We start from the raw sequence: 12,901 nt of genomic DNA, 5'->3' as shown, positions 1-12,901 counted from the left end.
TCGGGCAACTGTCTGTGTGGAGTTTGCACATTCTCCCCGTGTCTGTGTGGGTTTCCTCTGGGTGCTCTGGTTTCCTCCCACAGTCCAAAGATGTGCAGGCTAGGTGGGTTGGCCATGCTAAATTGCCCATAGTGTTCAGGGATATGTAGGCTAGGTGGTTTATGGGGGGATGGGTCTGGGTGGGATGCTCTGAGGTTCGGTGTGGACTTGTTGGGCCAAGTGGCCTGTTTTCACACTGTAGGGATTCTATGAAGTTCTATGAACCACGAGTAGTGGCTCTGTTTCGGTGTTCAACAATAAAAGATGTTTCTTTCCAGTCGGGTTTCCTGAGTTATTACTGGAGATGTTCACAAAGACACCAGCCTTCTGCTTCCTGGGAGCAAAATTAACAGGAAAACAAAACAAATCTGCAATTGACGCAGCAAAGTTTTAAATAAGCGACAATGAGATGGAAATAAATTGGAAATAAACAGGCAGGAGGTCAATGTTTGCGGTTTGAAGTTGCCTAAGAGGCAAATGACATCAAAAACACATTAGTCTGCTCATGAATAGGGACAGGGCGTATACTTTATTAGTTTTTCTATGGTTTCGAGGAGAAAAATCCAATTAAACCAAGTTCAATCCCCATTGAATCTCACTTTCTCTATTCATTTTCTGCCAGTGAACTATGGCAAATTAATGATTCATATCTGGCCTCATTTTAGCAAACATTTCTCAGACTTCCTTAGTGAAGACTGGAGAGGCTAATGCATGGGATTCATTTTACAATCCAAATCACAAGAGGGCACTATAGATACACCCCAGGATGCACTGTTGTGAGGTTAGATTCTGGGCAGAATTAATACACTCGTTAGCATAAGTCCTCAGATCACTTATAAAAGTGACCAACACTGCTATAATAGAGAACTTACAAGGCACATAAGACATGTCTAGGCATCAGCAACAACATTATTCAATTGGATATGATTTGGGATAAATCAGTTACTGCTAATCGGTAACAGCAACAATTTACGTATATTTGTGGGCAGCACGGTGGCTCAATGGTTAGCACTGCTGCCTCAAGCTCGGAGACCTGTGTTTGATACCAGCTCGGGTGACTGTGTGGAGTTTGTATTCTGTGTGGGTTTCCTCTGGGTGCCCTGGTTTCCTCATGCATTCCAAAGATGTGCAAGTTAGCTGGATTGGCCATGCTAAATTACCCAAAGTGCCCAGGAATCTGCAGGCTAGGTGGATTAGCCATGGGAGATGCAGGATTACTGGGATGGGCTGGGTCTGGGTGAGCCGCTTGTAGGCGGGTTGGTGTGACTCAATGGGCCGAATGGCTTGCTTCCACACCGTAGGGATTCTATGTGCTAAATTACCCCAAGCTGCAATACATACAAGGTGGAATAGGTCTAAAGTTTCAGATTGAACTTAACCTGATTGAACAGAAACTTTATCGCTGCTTCTTGTCACAGATACTATATGATCTTCCGAGTACTTCCAGCATTTTCTGTTTTTATAAGTACGTGTTAAGGAACTTTCATAAAGGACAAAAGAGAGGGGGAGAGATCCAGGGAGCGAAGTTCAGCAGCAAGAAGTCTGACTGGTCGTCGCAGAGTGATCAAATCAGGGAGGTTCAAGAAGCCAGAATTAGAACAGGAAAGATCACTTGGAAAGTTGTAGGGCTAGAGATTATTACCGAGATAGAATGAGGCCATGGAGAAATATGAATACAGGGGTGAGAATTTTAATACTGAGCTTTGGATGAGGCTCAAAGAATTTTAACATGGAGGTACTGAGAGCTGAGTGCACATTAACAAGCATTAACAACGAGACCTGGGTATCCTCATGTACCAGTTGCTGAAAGTAAAAGCATGCAGGTGTAGCAGGCAGTAAAGAAGGCAAACTGTATGTTGGCCTTCATTGTGAGAAGATTCAAGTACAGGAACAAGGATGTCTTGCTGCAATTATACAGGGCATTGGTGAGGCCACACCTGCAATATTGTGTGTAGTTTTGGTTTTCATATCTGAGGAAGGGTGCTCTTGCTATAGAGGGAACGCAGCGAAGGTTTACCAAATTGATTCCTGGGACGTTAGGACTAACGTATGAGGAGAGATTGAGTTAGTTAGGATAGTGTTCACTCGAGTTCAGAAGAATGAGTGGGGATCTCATAGGAGCCTATAAGATTCTAACAGGACCAGACAGGTCAGAGCAGGATGGATGTTTCTGGCAGTGGGGAGTCCAGATTCAGCAATCATATTTTAAGGGTAAGTAGTAGTTTTAGGACAGAGGTGAGGAGAAATTTATTCACCCAGAGAGTGATGACCATGGAATTCGCAGCCACAGAAAGTGGTTGAAGCCAAAACATTGTGTTTTGAAGAAGGAGGTAGATATAGCTCTTGTAGCTAAAGGGATCAAGGGGTTTAGGGGAAGGATAGAATTAGAGCATTGAGCTCAATGATTAGCCATAATCCTGTGGAATGGCGGAGCAAACTTCAGGAATCAAATGACATACTTTTGCTCCTATCTTTTATGTTTTCAAGTTTTTATGGGTGATGAGTGAATGGAATTTGGCTGTTAGGATTTAGGATAAAGGTAGTAGAGTTTTGTGAGACTTTGTGTGTATAGATACTAGTTTGTAGGAGGTATTCCTGAAGTGGAATAATCAAGCCTTGGGTCACAAAGCGTGGATGAGGCTTCCAAAAGCAGATAAGCTGAGGTGGGATGGTGGTTTTAGTAGTGTGTGATTCATCCGGATATGTGATTGGAAGCTCTTCTCAGGCCAAATGTGGCACAAGGTTGAGGACAGTCTGGTTCAGCTTAATTCAGTGAAAAGGATAGAGTTTAATTGTTAGGGATCATAGTTTGTCCACGGCAGCAAAGACAGTGAACTGGATTTTACTAACTGAGCAGGTATCCCAACTCTGAAGTCACTTATCGGACAAAGGGACATGCAGCCATTCAGGAGGGTATGGGGACTTCATCAGTAATGTTCAGACATGCAGCCAGAGACCAGCCAGAGAGAGAAACCAGTCATATCTGGTAGCATGCTAGAGCTAGTGTTGGCTGTAGTTCGCTAGAACCATGTTTAATGAGCATTCTTCACAAAGGATGCTAACAAGGTCGAAGGGGAGCTGCAGAACTGCACCTGTAGTGGAATGGCAGTAATGAGAAGGAATGACGGCTCCATGTTTTAGTGACTCTTCCCCAAAAGTGCCCCTACAGATGGTGAGGGAATAGAGACAGTGGGTGGGAGGAGGAATCCAGCAAGCCTGATGAGGATGGCATGGCTGAAAGTAGTGAGGATGTCAACAGGTGATTGCATGAAGATGGGCGCAGTGCCAAATATTATTCAATAACCTTGCGAGGTCTGTCAAAAAAAAGGGGTACCATGCATGTTGATAAGGTGGCAGCAATTGTATGACTTATGTGACGTCCATAAGATATGGGATGAAGTGCCAGATCCAAGCATCGGGAATGAGCAAGTACCCCTGTCACAATTCGCTACAAAGTTGGCTCACACCAATGGACCAAGGTTGGTTAGAGGTATTCAGTACAATGACATGGCTGGATGGCTGCTTACAGCTGGCCTCAGGGTGGCAGAATGATGCACAGTTAAAGTTGCACACTCTGGGCAAGTGATGCTAGATTTATATGATTGAGCTCATAGTATAAGGGATTGAGATGCAGATGAGATAGTGTGCCCCTCACTGCACGAATCATGCACATGAAAGAGGAAACGATGGAGATTGGATGAGTCACAACAGGCAAGCCCACAGAGGTCAAAATGGGAGAAAAGCCTGTTGAAAGTGAGAAAAAGAATTGATCCTGAGGACTAAAACTTCTTACTGGTGTTTGTGCTGTTATATCTATGGTCTTTAGTGACCACAGGAAGCTAAGAGAAAGGACAGGCAGAAGGATGTGGAAATTGTTATTAGAACATTTGTCTCTCTTCAAGGTCAGTAGTGGATGAGACACCATTGATAACATCTGTACTGTAAGATGTGATTTACATACATTTTAGTATAATTTATTGAGATTTATTTTAGAATTCATGTGGGTTTTGGTTTCTGTGTATTAGGGGATTTTGTGATTAACTTGTCAGTATTCCTGGAGCCATGATTTTTTTTTAAACCAGAATGAGAGAGAAAGTTCCTGGAGTGATAATGGGAAACTATTTGCATTATGAGGATTTTGCAAAGAGACAGAATAAACATCAATAGTGCCTGACATCAGCAGTGGGGAAAATATTAGATCTCTAGAAAGAGACATGGTAACAGAACATTTGGAAAGCATTATCGCACTGGACAAAATCAGCATGGGTTTATGAAAGGAAAATCATTCCTATCTAATCTACCGGACTTTTTGAAGATGAAACTAGCGGGTATAGACTGGAAACAGAGAGTGGCCGGTGGTGATCAATGATGTACAACAGGGATCAGGGCTTGGGCTTCAGCTATTTATATTTCTAAGTTTGCTGATGCCACAAAACTAGGTGGGATTGTGAGGAGGATGAAAGGAGGCATCAGAGGGATCTAGATAAGTTAAGAAGGTGGATAAACCCATGGAAGGTGCGGTATAATATGGATAAATGTGAAGTTATGCACTTTGGTGTGGAAAACAGAAAGGCACAATATTATGTTAATTGTGGTATATTGAGTAATACGGATGTAAAAAGGGATCTGGGTGCGCTGGAATACTGGTCATGAAAGTCAACAGGCAGCAAGCAATTAGGAAGAGTAATTGATCTTCATTGCAAGAGGATTTGAGTTTGGAAGTAAGGATGTTTTATTGTAATTATACAGGGCCTTGGGTGAGACCGCACCTATAGTACTGTTGGTGGTTTTGGTCACCCTACTTATGAAAGGATATACTTGTTATCGAGGGAGTGCAGCATAGGTTCACTAGGCTGATACTAGGGGATAGGACTATCGTATTAGGAGTAAATTGTTTGACTGGACTTGTATTCACTAAAGTTTAGAAAAATAAGAGAGAATCTGATTGAAATGCATAAAATTCTAAGTGGATTAGACAAACTAGATGCGAGGAGATAACAAGGTGTAGAGCTGGATGAACACAGCAGGCCAAGCAGCATCAGAGGAGCAGGAAAGCTGACGTTTCAGGCCTAGACCCTTCTACTGAAATGGGGAAGGGGAAGGGGTTTCTCAAATAAATAGAGAGAGAGGGGGAGGCGGATAGAAGATGGGTAGAGGAGAAGATAGGTGGAGAGGAGACAGACAGATCAAATAGGCAGGGATGGAGCCAGTAAAGGTGGGTGTAGGTGGGGAGTTAGGGAGGGGATAGGTCAGTCCAGGGAGGACAGACAGGTCAAGGGGGCAGGATGAGGCTAGTGGGTAGGAGATGGGGGTGGGGCTTGAGATGAGAGGAGGGGATAGGTGGGAGGAAGGACAGGTTAGGGAGGCGGGGACAAGCTGGGCTGGTTTTGGGATGTGGTAGGGGGAGGGGAGATTTTGAAGCTTGTGAAGTCCACATTGATACCATTGGGCTGCAGGGTTCCCAAGCGGAATATGAGGTGCTGTTCCTGCAACCTTCGGGTGGCATCGTTGTGGCAATGCAGGAGGCCCAGGATGGACATGTTGTCTGAGGAATCGGAGGGGGAGTTGAAATGGTTCGCGACTGGGAGGTGCAGTTGTTTAGTGCGAACAGAGCGTAGGTGTTCCGCAAAGCGGTCCCCTGTTTTCCCTGGGTGGGGTGTCTAGAACCAAGGGTCACAGTCTCAGGACACAGGGCACCATTTGTGACTGAGAAGAGGACACCTTTCTTCACTCAGAGGGTGGTCAACCTGGGGAATTTGCAATCACAGAAAGCTGTGGAGACCAGGTCACTGAGTATATTCAAGAAAGAGATTGATATTTTAGATATTAAAGGCAGCAAGGAGAATGGAGAGCAAGCAGGAATATGGCATTAAGATAGATGACCAGTCATAATCATAGTGAATGGCAAAGCAGGTCTGAAGGGCCAAATGGCTCACTCCTGCTTCTCATTTCTATACTCGTATGTCATTTCTATATTCCTATATCAGTTTAAGGGGTTAGTTTGAAAGTTCCAGACCAGAAATATTTGGATAAAACCCTGAAGGAATTACTTGAAGGTCAGAAAATTTGACCTTTGTGTGACTAATCTGGAAAAAAAGGTTTTCAAAGTTTCAAGACAGAAATGTAAGAAACAGTTAAATCAAGCCTATAGATGCGATTAAAAAAGGGAACTTGCTCTGGTGTTTGAGTACTGTTAAACGATGGTGATAGAATAGATGAGATTGTATTTACCATGTGTTTCAAAATTTTTCAAATTGTGTTACATGTAAATAGTTGGTTTATTCTATTTTATCTACATTTATGTTATTAAGTTCTGTTGTTAAAATCAAATTTATAGCATTGCATCCTTGTGTTTTTGTGAAAGACCACCTTGTTAACTAAAGGCAAAACAAAATGTTCAAGTCAGGGAGGTGGTATTATCACTAGGCTATTAATCCAAAGACTGAGGAAATTTTCTGGGGCACATGTTTGAATCTTACCATTGCAAATAGTGGGATTTAAATTCAATAAAAATCTGGAATAAAGAGTCTAATGATGATCATGAAATCATTGTCAATTGTCAGAAAGATCCATCTGGTTCACTAATGTCTTTTAGGAAGAAAACTGCCATCCTCACCTGGTCTGGTCTACATATGACTCCAGAACCACAGCAATGTGGTTAACATTTAATTATTCTTCTGACAATTAGAAATGGGTAATAAATGCTAGCCTAGCCATTGACACCCACAAGGGTTAATATTGGGCCCTCAACTTTATAAAATTTAGCAATTTTACAATTTGGCTGAGTGGCAGAATGCAGAGAGTGGGGATAAAGGAATCTTTTTCACTATGGCAGCTGGTGACTAGAGGTGTTCTGGAGGAGTCAGTGTTAGGACCATAACTATTTGGGATTAAAGGTTCTGGGGAGAAGGCAGGAGAGTGAGGTTGAGAAACATATCAGTCATGATCGAATGGCAGAACATACTCGATGGGCTGAATGGCCTAATTCTGCTGCCATATCTTATGGTCTTATGGGCTAATCCCAGATCAGACCACCAGTTATGTTATGATTTGGTTTGGTTCCGGTGACCTTAATTTTTAAAGGAGACAAAATGTGAGATCCAGGGAAAGAATGCCCAATAGCATATGTATCCAGAATTTTGGCTAATGCAGAGCATAAATGTGCCCAGATAGAGAAGGAAAGTTTGGAGGTTACATTTGGATATAGGAAGTTCCATCAATACCTTTACGGATGTCAATTTGCAATAATAACAGACCACAAACCCCTGCTAGGTCTACGAAGAGGACAAGGCAGTGCCACCCATAGCTTCAGGCCAAATTCAGCAGTGGGTTCTAAGACTAAGTGTGCATAATTACAAGTTGGAACACCGTCCAGGATGCCAAATAGCAAATGCGGATGCATTGAGCCACCTCCCGCTGGCAGATACATCATCGGTGGTACTGCCACTGGCAGAGTCTATAATGGTTTTAAATCACTTCCAGTCATAGCTGACAATATCAGACTTTGGACGTAGAAAGATCTGGTTTTGGCAAAACTGAAACAGCAGGTAGTGATAGAGAAACCAAAGGGCTGTCACAACCAGAATTGAAACCTTTTTGGACCCGGAGAGACCAGCTCACAGTAGAGGAGGGCGTATTATTATGGGGAGAAAGAGTGATTGTCTCGAGGAAAGGTCAGATATTGGCTGAACTCCACCAGGGTCATCCAGGGGTTTCCAAAATGAAGATGTTGGTGAGAAATTATGTCTGGTGGCCAGGATTGATTGCAGACATAGCTGCATTGGTGAGGCAGTGCCCAGAGTGCCAACAAGGACAGAAATTATCACCAGCAGTGCCCTGGGAATGGCTGGCTAAACCTTGGACTTGGTTACTTATTGACTCTGTGGGTTCTTTTATGGGCTCAACGTTCTTAGTCATTGGGGACGCCCACTCAAAGTGTCTGGACAAGCATAGAGTTCATTTGCCAAACACAGGAATGATGGTGGAAAAACTGCGTGCATCTTTTGCAATACATAGATTCCTGGAAGCATTGGTCACAGATAACAGGCCACCATTTATCAGCAGGGAATTTAAACATTTCCTAAAGTCAAATGGTATTCGTCATATAAGGGTAACTCTGTACCATCCATCATCCAATGATCTGGCAGAAAGTTGAAACTTTGAAGGCAGGTTTAAAGAAACAGCCTTACAGCTTCATTAGATCCAAACTGTCCTGGTTCCTTTTTGATTATAGGACCATCTGTCATGCAACTACAGGGATAGCTCCAGTGAAATTGCTTGTGGGAGAAGACTCTGCACCAGGTTAAATTTGATCTTCCCAGGCGGGATGGAGGGGAGGGTTAAACGGCAATGGCAATGCTCCTGACAAGACTCCATTAAGCGAGAGAGACGGTTTACTTCAAAGGATGAAGTTTGCTGTAGGAACACCAGGAATGGCCCTGCATGGGTAACAGGCATGGGCAATTAGTGGTCTGTTGCAGTGATATATAAAGTTTGGATAGGTGTGATGGTCCTAAACAAGCACATGGCCCATACGAAAGCTGCAAAATTGCAAATGGTGTGGAAGCAAAATGTGCCTGGCTCCTCAACTGCCCTTCTGACTGTTCTGGAACCTGTGGTTTCTCCCCCTCTATTAGGCATTGAAGATACCTTGGAATCTGAGATGGATACAGCAGATGTCAACGCCTTTGCTGCCTGAAGAGGAGAGTGAATTTTTTTCTGAAACATTCCAGGTGCTAGAGGCAAACTAATATGCATTACGCACCGCCCATATTAGCGTCAGATTTGTGGGAACCTGACCTGGTGCTAAAACACCTGGTAGGAGCTACAAAAAAAAAGGAACCAGCCCTTGTCCTCTGATCAGAGGGGGAGGGATGTAGTGATTGTAATAAGGTCCCTGATTGGGGCTGTTAATCTGTTCCAATCAGGGAGCCTTGGCTGACAGTTACAAACAAGAGTGTCAGAGGTTCTGCTCACTCTGAGAGCTGGTTCTGAGGAAGCTGGAATAGTGTCAAGCACTTTCCACATGTAAATGAAGGCTGACTTGCTGGCGGGACACTGACCTCTATGGATTTATATCAACACTGTTCAGTTTTCATACTCAATCACATTGCCTTTTTCAAAACACTGTGGAAATATCTCGGAGCTTTGCATCACTAACAGGTTTACAAAACCCATCAAACAGGCTCAACTTACTGCAGGGTGACTTTAAATACTCTGAAAAAAATTGAAATCCCTAAAGCATAAATGCATAATTGAACATCAGCATCATTAGTGATTGCAAGCAGCTGCAATCTACATAATCTGACATGCAGGCTGGTATTGAACAATAAGGCTGAAACTCCAAGGCACTGAGCCTCTGGCAGGGCCTGCCTGAAGCACAAGCCTCCTTAGAAAATCACAGATGCACTACAATGCCTTAATACATACTTTGATTTTAGAAAGCATATCAAAGTCATTTTTCCGTAATTATTAAGCCTGTATGTAGAAACTTTATTAAGATACAGATGTATGATTTACTACAGGAGTAACCATTGCCAAATAATAAAATAAAAGTATGCTCTCTGTATCACACATCCTACACCAGATACCTCAATTCATGTGGATTTACAACTTCTAAACAGGATTGAATTTTTCTCATTTTGTTGACTGTAGTTTGTAACATTCCAGCATTGGACAGAATAGAGAACACAATAGGCACCTCTCCACACAATACAAAGAATTCTGTGCAACCCTAGCATCAGAACCATTTGTGATGTTAATGTAGCTGAACATTTTAGAGAAAAACTCTACACATAAACAAAGATGAAACGGTGAAAAAACAAATCTTGAATTTCTAAATTGCCTTAAATCAAAGTGACTGAGAGCATTTCATAAAGAAAAGATGGAAGTTGAAGCACAGCAATTGTTGCTTCGTAGGCCAATAGATGAAATTTACACAGCCAAAAACACTCTAGAGATAAAATTCCCCGAGACCCTATTCATTGTAGCTGGTGACTTCATCCAAGCTAACGTCAAGAGAGCGCTGCCAAAGTACCACCAACACATCTCCTGCTCCACCAGAGGACCGAACATCCTGGACCACTGCTATACAGCCATCAATGACACCTACCACTCCAGACCCCACCCACACTTCAGAAAATCAGATCACAGCGCTGTGTTCCTCCTCCCAGCTTACAAGCAGAAACTGAAATGGGAGGACCCTTCACAAAAAGAACAATGCTGGTCTGTGACAGTGGAAGACTGTCACCGGGACTGCTTGGAATCGATGGACTGGGTCGTATTCAAGTACTTAGTGGAAAACCTAGACGAGTACACCACCAGAATCACAGACTTTATTAACAAATGCATGGAGGACTGTGTACCAAAGAAGCCAATCCGAATGTTCTCTAACTGGAGACCTTGAATGATCCTGGAAATTGACTCCCTACTGAAGACCAGATGTGCAGCATTCAAGTCAGACGACCCAAACCTTTACCGGAGATCCAGCAATGACCTCCATAAAGCCATCAGGGATGCCAAGAGGAAGTACTGGACTAAGTTAGAGGCCCAAACCCAGCAAACAGACTCCTGCTGCCTGTGGCAATGCTTAAACAACACTGTGGGATACAAAATGAAACAGAGAAAGATAGCAGACAAAGACACATCCCTCCTTGGCGTGCTCAATGCTTTCTATGCTCAGCTTGGCAGAATGCCAGCAGCTTGGTGTCACCTGCCCCAACATCCCCAGATGTATTTGTGCCCACTGTCCCCACTGCAGACAAAAGATTGGTCTTCCTGGGAGTCAACCCAAGGAAAGCGATGCACCTGGATGGAGTTCCTGGATGAGCACTTAGATCCTGTGTGGACCAACTGGTGGAGGTATTCACTGACATCTTCAACCTCTCCCTCCTACGAGCTGAAGTCCCCACCTGCTTCAAGAAGACCACCATCATCCCCATATCAAAGAAAGCACATGCAACGTGCCTTAATGCCTACTGCCCAGTGGCTCTGACATCCATAATCATGAAGTGCTTTGGAGGCTGGTCATGGCCCACATCAACCCTAATCTCCCAGCCTGCCACAATCCCCTACAATATGTCTACTGATGTAACAAGTCTACAGCAGATGCCATTTCCCTGGCCCTGCACTAATCCCTAGAACAAGGACACACATGTCAGACTCCTACTTATCAAATACAGCTTTGCCTTCAACATCATTACCCCTCCAGACTGATCTTAAAACTCCAAGATCGTGGTCTCGGCTCTGCCCTCTGCAACTTGATCCTTGGCTTTCTGACCCACACACTGCAATCAGTGAAGATAGATAACTGCACTTCCTCCATGATAACACTCAACACTGGAGACCCCCAAGGATGTGTCCTCAGCCTCCCTATTCTACTCCCTGTACACCCACAACTGTGTTGCCAAATTCCGAATGAACGCCATCTACAAGTTTGCTGACGATATCACCATGATAGAATGGATACCTAACAATGACAAGTCAGAATACAGAAAGGAGACAGAGGCCTTGGTGACATGGTGCAGTAAGAATAACCTCTCTCATCATCAGCAAATAATCATTGACTTCAGAAAGAAAGGAGGAGAACATGCTCCCAGCTACATCAACGGAGCTGAGGTTGAGGGGGTGGAGAGCGTCAAGTTCCTAGGAGTGACAACAACCGATGACCTATCCTGGACTTCCCACCTGGATGCAACGGTCAAGAAGGCACAACAATGCCTCTTCTTCCTCAGGCGGCTCAGGAAATTTGGCATGTCCATAAGGTCCCTCACCAACTTTTACAGATGCACCATTGAAAGCATACTGTCCGGGTGCATAATGGCCTGGTATGGCAACTACTCTGTCCACAACTGTAAAAAGCTTACAGGAAGTTGTGTGCACAGCCCAGAACGTCATGGAAGCCAACTTTCCATCTATGGACTCCATTGACATGGCTCATTGCCGCACAAAGGCTGCTAACATCATTAAAGACTCACCGCACCCCGATAATGCTCTCCTACAACCTCTTCTGTCAGGCATAAGATACAGAAGCTTGAACACATGCACCAGCAGGTTCAAGAACAGCTTCTTCCCGGCCGCTATTAGACTGACGAATGGGCTCTCTAACTTCAAAGAATGCTGATCTTGCTAATGTTGATCATGCTTAGCGCATGCCCTGCGCAATGTAACCCGTATGCCTCTGTCTAAGTTTTTTTTCACCCTATGACCTGTATGTCCTTGCTTACTATGATCTGCCTGTACTGCTTGTAAACAAAGCTTTTCACTATACTTAGGTACACATGCCAATCAACAAATCAAATCAAATATTGCAGACACATACCAGTATGTCCCACAAACAGCAAGTGAATTGAATAATTAGCTAATATGTTTTTTAAAAAAATTATACGGATTGGAGCCAGGTCACAGAAGAATATCGCCAAAACTTGATTTGCTATCATACGCAGAGGATGATATTGCCTCGTTATTGCAGCAGAGAATCTGACCAGACTGGTCACCTAGACCTCAGAATTTAAGGCAAGAATATACCATTTAATAATCATTGATCATTTGGATATACAAATACTCAAAAAAATCACATCAACATTAACTAAGATCTGTTGTTTTTTTCGGCTGTAACTTGAAGTTGCAATATTCGGTCACTGCTTCTTCACTTCTGCGGTGTAAAATTCCCCTTTCCCTGCAAATTTACAAAAGCCTTATATGGAACAAGTTCATCAGCAGATTCAGTCGCCTTAAAGGTATGGTCCTGTTGCCAGATAAACGTGACAGTTGTAACCCAAGCCCAACATGCTGTAAGTGCTCAGTTGTAAAAGCAATAACTTCATAGCAAAAATGTATTGGTCACTCCGTGTCTGGACAATGT

This window comes from Rhincodon typus, chromosome 15 (genome assembly GCF_021869965.1).
Source record: "Rhincodon typus isolate 14 chromosome 15, sRhiTyp1.1, whole genome shotgun sequence".
NCBI lineage: Eukaryota > Metazoa > Chordata > Chondrichthyes > Orectolobiformes > Rhincodontidae > Rhincodon > Rhincodon typus.
The sequence above is the reverse complement of the archived record's forward strand: the minus strand, read 5'-3'. Positions refer to the sequence as shown.